The sequence below is a fragment of the Mustela nigripes genome, chromosome 1, assembly GCF_022355385.1.
Source record: "Mustela nigripes isolate SB6536 chromosome 1, MUSNIG.SB6536, whole genome shotgun sequence".
NCBI classification, from domain to species: Eukaryota; Metazoa; Chordata; class Mammalia; order Carnivora; family Mustelidae; genus Mustela; species Mustela nigripes.
In genome coordinates, this window is record NC_081557.1 from 111,232,084 (window position 1) to 111,241,142 (window position 9,059).

Here is a 9,059-nt window from a genome sequence, read left to right on the forward strand (position 1 = left end):
AACCATAAGTGACTCTTATGGTTTGTCTCCCTCCCAATCCCATCTTGTTTCATTTATTCTTCTACCCACTTAAGCCTCCATGTTGCATCACCACTTCCTCATATCAGGGAGATCATATGATAGTTGTCTTTCTCTGCTTGACTTATTTCGCTAAGCATGATACGCTCTAGTTCCATCCACGTATAAGCTCTTTCTATTTCTTCCTTTGCACTTGATGGTTTATATCCTTTGTCTTTTGTTTTTGTATTGATCTTTGCAAGGCCTATATATATTAAAGATGTTGATCTTTTTCATATATTATATCATAATTTCCCAGTCTTTTTATGCTTGTGAACTTCATTTATGTTGATTTTTAAAAATATATAGAAAACTTTGACTTTATGGTGTCTGATATATCATTCTTTACCTTCACAAATTCTGTCCTTACATGTATACAGATTGATGTGCTTTTGCTTGTTCTTTTTATATTTTAACCTCTTAATCAGCACATAGTTTATCCTGAAGATGGTGTGGGGTGGGATTGTGATTTTATTTTTCTCCCCAAATAATTAGGTAAGACTTCTAGGACTATAATTAAATAATTCCTTTATTTGAACAATTTGAATACCACTCTTACTATTAAATTGTAAATTAAATTCTCTACTCTAGACTTTCTATTTTGTTTCATTTATCTGTTTATCTCTTCTAAAAGGACATTATGTTAGACTTATAAGGTGTATAAATATTTACTAAAGTAATTACATCTTTCTTCTTCTTTTTAGAAGATTTGTTGGCTCTTCTCTTCTATTTATTTGTCCAGATAAACTTTTAAAATGATTTACTCAAATTCCATAAAAGTCTTTTTAAGATTTGTCTGGAAACTCCTTAAAATTCATAAATTAAATAATGGTGAACTGATAACTTGCAGAATCTTATTTCCCCAACCAGAAACCTGATTCTATTCCAACTGTTCTTTAGCCAGTCAAATTTTCTCATGCATCAAGCAAATTTTTAAATTTCATTTATGGCTAAGAATATCATTGTGTTGTTGTTGCTATCATGAATGGAACCTTGATTCATTATATTTCTAACAGAATATTGCTGACTTATTGTGAAATAAGTCAGTCAGAGAAAGATAAATATCATATGATTTCACTCATATGTGGACTTTAAGAAACAAAACAGGTGAACATAGGGGAAGGGAAGGAAAAATAAAATAAGATGAAATCAGAGAGGGAGGCACACCATAAGAGACTCTTAACTCTAGGAAACAAACTGAAGGTTGCTGGAGGGGATGTATGTGGGGGGATGGGGTAACTGGGTTAGGACATTAAGAAGGACATTTGGTGTAATGAGCACTGGGTATTATATGCAACTGATGAATCACTAAATTCTGAAACTAACAATACACTATATGTTAATTAATTGATTTTAAATTTTAAAAAATTTTAAAAAGAAAAATAAAAAATGAGTACCCTTGTTAAAATTGTTTTTTTTTTTTTTTTAAACAAGAACATTTTTTACTTGAAGCATAATTCAGAATGCAGGGTTCTAAAGGATATATATAAAGTATTCCATCCAAGAATAATAGAATACACATTTTCTTCAAGTATACACAGAAGAATCCCTTGTTAAATCACATAAAAAGAGACATAACAAATATTACAAATTGAAGAAGATTGAACTCATACGAAGTATATTTTCTGACCACAATGTTATAAAAGTAAACATCAAAAATAAAACAAAGCTGTAAAATCTACAATGTAAATATTAAGTACTTAATATGCATATATTAAGCAACACATATTGCACAAGCAATGGGACAAAGAAGAAATCAAATGGCAAATCACAATATATCTCAAAACAAAAGAAAAGAAAACATAATATTCCAAAATCTATGGGATTCAGCAAAAGCAGATGTTAGAGTGAAATTTATGATATAAATGCTTGTATTAAGAAAAAAAATTCAAATAAACCTAACATTACACCACAGGAACTAGAAAAAGGAGAAACTTAGCTGAAATTTAGTAAAGGAAGGAAATAACAAAGAAAAATTAGAAATAAATAAAATAGAGACCAACACAAACAATAGCATAACATTGAAAGTAGTGATCAGTTTTTCCAAGAGCAATAAACAAAATTGGCAATGCTTTAACTACATTTACTAAGAAAAAAGGAGAGAAGACTCACAAACTTAAATGAGAAATGGAAAAAAAAAATAATACAACAATACAATAACCACAGAAATAGTGTGGTAACAGATTACAATAAATAATTATATACTAACAAAATTAGATAACTTAGAAAAAAAAGACAATTCCAAAGAGGCAGAAGTTACCAAGATTAAATCATGAGCCTAAAATCCAAGAAGTAGGAAATCTTTTTAGACCAGTAACTAGAATGAAAATTGAATTAAGAATCAAAAATCTCCCAGCAGGGAAAAAACCCAAGACCACAAGATTTCATTGGTGAATTCTTTAAAAAACATTAAAAAAAGTAATTCATAGGGCGCCTGAGTGGCTCAGAGCGTTAAGCCACTGCATTCAGCTCCGGTCATGATGTCAAAATCCTGGGATCGAGCCCCACATTGGGCTCTCTGCTTGGCGGGAGCCTGCTTCTCCTTCTCTCTCTGTCTGCCTTGCTGCCTACTTGTGATCTCTCTTTCTGTCAAATAAATAAATCTAAAAAAAAAAAAAAAAAAGTAATTTGTGACAATCTTTATCAAAATCTTATAAATAATGGAATAGAGGGAACACATTCAAAATCTTTCCATGATGCCAGTTCTACTCTGATACTAAGGCAGGGTAAAAACAGTACTAGAACAAGGAAGTCTAGTTTGTCTCATATAAGTATTGCTACTCTGAATTTCTTTTGACATTCCTTTGTGTAATAAACATTTCTCTACCACCTCACTTTCAATCTGCATGTCTAAATGAGTCTCTTGTACACAGCATATAAATGAGTCTTGGTTTTTTGTTGTTGTTTTTGTTTTCTTACCAATTGTTACAACCTATGTCTTTTGATCAAATGTTTTTTTTTGATCAAAATGTTTAGCCCATTTACATTCCAAGTAACTATTGATAGACATGTATTTATTGCCATTTCATTACTTGCTTTGTCATTGTTTCTGGAGCTTTTCCCTGATTCTTTCTTGCCTTTGTCATTTTTGGTCTCTCCTTTGCACTCAAAGAGTCTCCTTTAATATTTCTTGCAGAGCTGCTTTAGTGGTCATGAACTCCTTTGGTTTTTGTTTGGGGAACTTTTTATCTCTCCTTGTATTCTGAATGATGGTCTTGCTGAATGGAGTATTCTTGGCTGCAGATTTTTCCCATTCAGCACTTTGAATTTATCATGCCACTCCCTTTTGGCTTGCCAAGTTTCTCTTGAGAAATCTCCAGCTAGCCTTATGGGCTTTCCTTTGTTAAATTAAGGACAAGTTAAGGACTTTTTTTTTGTCTTGCTGCTTTTAAGATCTTTTTCTTAATCACTATATTTTGCAAATTTAATCACAATGTCTCGGTGTTGGCCTGCTTTTGTTGATTTTGTGTTCCCTGGATCTGGATGTCTGTTTCCTTCCCAAATTAGGGAAGTTTTCTGCTATTATTTTTTGAAATAATTTTTCTGTCCCCCTTTCCTTTTCTTCTCCTTCTGGACTCCTATAATACTAATGTTATTACATTTGATGAAGTCACTGAGTTCCCTAAGTCTATTATCATGTCCCCTAATTCTTCTTTTTCTCTTTTGTTCAGTTTCATTATTTTCCATTATTTGCCTTCTAGGCCACTAATTCATTCTTCTGCTATTTCCAGTCTGCTGTTCATTGCATCAAGCTTGTTTCCAAACTTGTTTATTGCATTCTTCATCTCTGATTAATTCTTTTTTAGCTATTCTATTTCTGTGGTAAGGGTCTCATGGATACTTTCTATTCTTTCCTCAAGCCCAGTGAGTTTCCTTATGATTGTTGCTTTAAATTCTCCATCAGGGGGGCACCTGGATGGCTCAGGGAGTTAAGCCTCTGCCTTTGGCTCAGGTCCTGATCTCAGGGTCCTGGGATTTAGCCCTGCATCAGGGTCTCTGCACAGCGGGGAGCCTGCTTCCTCCTCTCTCTCTGCCTGCCTCTCTGCCTACTTGTGATCTCTCTCTGTTGAATAAATAAATAAAATGTTAAAAAACCAAATTGTCCATCAGGCATATTATTTATATCTGTTTCACTTAAATCTCTGGCCATGGCCTTATCTTGTTCTTTCACTTAAGATAAATTCCTCCACCTGGGCATTTTGTCTAAGTCTCTGCTTTCCTCTCTGTCTTAGAAAAGCCAGTTATGTCTTCTGCTCCTGAAAGTAATGGGTCTATAAAGAAGAGGTCATATCGTTCCCAGGGTATGGTGCTTTGGGGAATGTCTCCAGTGTGGGCTGCATGTGTTTTGCTGTTAGGTTTTGGGTGCTCTATCCTTCAGGCTAGTTGTCTACAGAGGCTCTCCTTGTCTACTGAAGGCAGTGTTTGGTCTCTGGCCTGAATGTGGTGAGTTTTAACTAGGTGTGCTCTCATTGGCTTGCGGAATGATACCCAGCACCAGCTCCACTAGAACTGAGGCCCTGTAGAACTCTCTAGTCTGGACACATTGTGTGGGCAGGGGTTTGTGCTGGTCTTCTGAGGGAGAGACCCCTCCAAGCTGGGACTGAGGCAAGTTTGTCTGAGAAGGGTAGTCTTGCCAAAGCACAGAAGGGTGGGATTTGGTGTAAGCAAATTAGGCAGCCAGTGTCCATGCTGAAATGTTTCCCTCAGGTGGTTTTATGTTGAGGAGTGGGGAAGGGAAATGGTGCCATCCAGCTCTTTTGTTCCTGGAGGAGCATCTCTGTTAATGAAAAAAAAAAAAAAAAAGAATCTCGTCCCCCCCCCCCCCCAAATTGATTTAACTATTTAAGAACTTTTATTCTTCCATATAAATTTTTATTTTATTATATATTATTATTTTTAGAGAGAGTGTGTAATCACACATGCATGCAAGCAGGAGGAGAGGGGCAAAGGGAGATGGAGAGCAAGAATCTTAAGCAGGCTCTACACCCAGTTCAAAGCCTGATGCAGGGCTTGTTCTCACAACCCTGAGATCATGATCTAAGCCTAAATCAAGAGCTGGATATTTAAGCAACTAAGCCATCCAGGACCCCTCTTCCACAGAAATTTTTAAATAAATTTGTTCAGTTTCTTAAAAAGAGTCCTGCTGGAATTTTAATTGGCCTTGCATTGAATATTTAGACTGATTTGGTCATATTGAAATCTTTATATCATGAGATGCTATCACATCCATGGGAATGGTAAGTCTATTTTATTCAAATTTTCCATTATGTCTTGTGAGTTGTAAAATTTTCTTTCTAAAAGTTGTGTGCATCCCAGATACTTAATAAAATTTGTTGCTATTATGAATGACATGTTATTTCCTAATTTGTTTTTGAACTGGTTATTGCTGTGATAGAAGAATACTGCAAAAGTCCAGTTGAGCTCTTTTATTAGTTCTAACAGCTTCTATTAGGTTTTTGGTATAGATGATCATATTTTAAAAATTACTTATTTAAATTCAATTTAGTTAATGTTTACTGTATTATTAGTTTCAGGGCTTGAATTTAGTGATTCATCAGTTGCATATAATACCCAGTGCTCATTACAACAAATGCCCTCCTTAATGCCCATCACCTAGTTACTCCATTCTCCCCCACCTCCCCTCCATCAACCCTCAGTTGGTTTCCTAGAATTAACAGTCTCTTATGGTTTGCCTCCCTCTCTGATTTTGCCTTATTTTATTTTTCCTTCCCTTCCCTTATGCTCATCTATTTTGTTTCCTAAAGTCCACATATGAGTGAAATCATGAAATATGCCTTTCTCTGATTGACTTATTTTGCTTAGCGTAATACCTTCTAGTTCCATCCACATCATTGCAAATGGCAAGATTATATTCTTTTTGATGGCTGAGTAATGGAGTAATACTCCATTTCATATATATATATATATATCCCACATCTTCTTTATCCATTCATCTGTTGATGGACATCTGTACTCTTCCCATATTTTAGCTGTTGTGGATATTGCTGCTGTAAACATTGGGATGCCCATGCCCCTTTGGATCACTATGTTTTTATCCTTTAGATAAATACCTAGTAGTGCTATTGCTGGGTCATAGGAGCCCCACTTTTAACTCTTTGAGGAACCTCCATACAGTTTTCCAGAGTGGCTATGCCAGTTTGCATTCCCATTAACAGTGTAAAAGGGTTTCTGTTTCTCCACATCCTCACCAACATCTGCTACTTCCTGAGTTATTAATTTTAGCCATTATGACCAGTGTGAAATGGTAGCTCATTGTGGTTTTGATTTGTATCTCTCTGATGGCAAGTGGGGTGGAAATCTTTTTCAAGTGTCTATTGACCATTTGTATGTCTTCTTTGGGGAAATGTCTGTTCATGTCTTCTGCCCATTTCTTGACTGGAAATTTTTTTTTGGGGGGGTGTTGAATTTGATAAGTTCTCTAAATGATCATACCATTGGCAAATAATGATAGTTTTGATTTATCCCTTCTTAATATTTGAACTTTTATATTCAATGATATGTTAAAAATAATAATGATGGAGAAAATGCTTATTTCACTTGAATCTTAAAGAGATTATGTTCTTAAGATTCTCCATTGAGTTTGATATTTGCTTTTGGTTTTAGCATAAAATCTTTATCAAGTTAAGGAAGTTCCCTTTTATTCTCAATTCTTTAAGAGACTTTTTAAAATATCATAAACAAATTATTTAATAAAGTACATTCTCTGCAACTACTTTTATTTTTTTTTTTTTTTATTTTTAATTGTTTATTTATTTTTTTTTTTTAATTTTTTATTTTTTATAAACATATATTTTTATCCCCAGGGGTACAGGTCTGTGAATCACCAGGTTTACACACTTCACAGCACTCACCAAATCACATACCCTCCCCAATGTCCATAATCCCACCCCCTTCTCCCAAACCCCCTCCCCCCGGCAACCCTCAGTTTGTTGTGAGATTAAGAGTCACTTATGGTTTGTCTCCCTCCCAATCCCATCTTGTTTCATTTATTCTTCTACCCACTTAAGCCTCCATGTTGCATGACCACTTCCTCATATCAGGGAGATCATATGATAGTTGTCTTTCTCTGCTTGACTTATTTCGCTAAGCATGATACGCTCTAGTTCCATCCATGTTGTTGCAAATGGCAAGATTTCATTTCTTTTGATGGCTGCATAGTATTCCATTGTGTATATATACCACATCTTCTTGATCCATTCATCTGTTGATGGACATCTAGGTTCTTTCCATAGTTTGGCTATTGTGGACATTGCTGCTATAAACATTCGGGTGCATGTGTCCCTTTGGATCACTACATTTGTATCTTTAGGGTAAATACCCAATAGTGCAATTGCTGGGTCATAGGGCAGTTCTATTTTCAACATTTTGAGGAACCTCCATGCTGTTTTCCAGAGTGGCTGCACCAGCTTGCATTCCCACCAACAGTGTAGGAGGGTTCCCCTTTCTCCGCATCCTCGCTGGGATTTATTCCAGGGCTGCAAGGTTGGTTCAACATCTGCAACTACTTTTAATGTGGTGAATTACAATGATAGATTTTTCCGATGTGAAACCATTTTACTTCTTTGGATAAACTCTTGGCTGAGATGCACACTCTTGGGTTTAGTTAGCTAATATTTTCTTCAGAATTTGTTTAGAATTTCTTTAGAATTTAAGAAGTTAAAATTTCTTTAGAATATGCTCATATATAGGGACGCCTGGGTGGCTCAGTTGGTTAAGAATATGCTCATATATAAAAACTGTTTATAATTTTTAAATTTCTTTCCCTATAACATCTCTTCATTTTGTTGATATTTTCTAGAATTTTAGTTTGGGATTGTAATGGATATGTGGCAAATCTATTTTGGTAAATTCATATTATATTTATATTATATTATCTTCCTTATTTTTTTCCTGCTGAAATACTTTCTGTAAGAGTTTTTCCAAAAAGGTATTTGAAGCAAGCCTTTTTATTATGCACTCATATTTAAATGATAATTTCTGTGGACATAAAATTTTAGGTTTTAAAATAACTTCTTTCAACATTTTGAAAATATTTTCCCATTGCCTTATGATGCTGATGCTACAGTTAAGAAGTCTGATGTCAAACTATTTCTTGTTCCTCTGAGGTGATTTGCTTCTTTGTTCTGGAAGTTTTTGGAAATATTTCTTTGATTTTTTATTCCTTAAAAATTCAATAGTTTAGGTTGTAGATGCTTAGTGTAGGATGTTTTTGTTTACATTTCTTTTTAACCAGGAGGTTATGTTTTTTAAAATATGGAAAATTCACAAATATTTATGTCCTTTCAACTGTGTTATTTCCTCTTTTTTTTCACATTTCTAAATATATTTTATATATCTTGTTTTCTTACTACATTCTTTGTGTCTTTTGGGAGAGTTCTTTCATATGATCTTAAAATGATTACATGTTGCCATTCAAGCTATCAATTTTATTTTTCTTACCTAATATGTCCAAAAATGTTTTCTTTTTGACTTCTACCTCCTTCAATGTTGAACCTGTCCTTCTTTTACATTCCTCTTTTGTGTTTTGAACATGCACCCCCCCCCCCAATCATCTCATTGGTAATACATTTATTTTAAATTCTTGCTCTATCTGTTCCATCACCTTTTCTTTGTCTGGTTTAACCTGTTTATGTTGTGTTACTTTTTACAAAAGTTGTGAAAATGTCTTGTTATTGTGTCTAAAAACCTCGCAGTCTCCTTGAGGTTTTGTTTCAACCATAAGGCTCAGGTTCCAGCTTGTGCCCCCTCCTAATGAGAATACTTGAGCTCTTTTGGCTCTATCTTTGCCTGGCTCAGCCCCTTCAGGAAGTGTAATCACCGACTTATTGACATGTGGATGGGTGTCACTGGGATAAGAACACTCAGGGGCAAGCCCTAATTGTATTAATTTTTGTTTTCCAGCTTTCTTGAAGTATAATTGACAAATAAAAGTTGCATATATTTAAGGGGTACGATGTAGTGTTTTGATATATGTAAGTGTG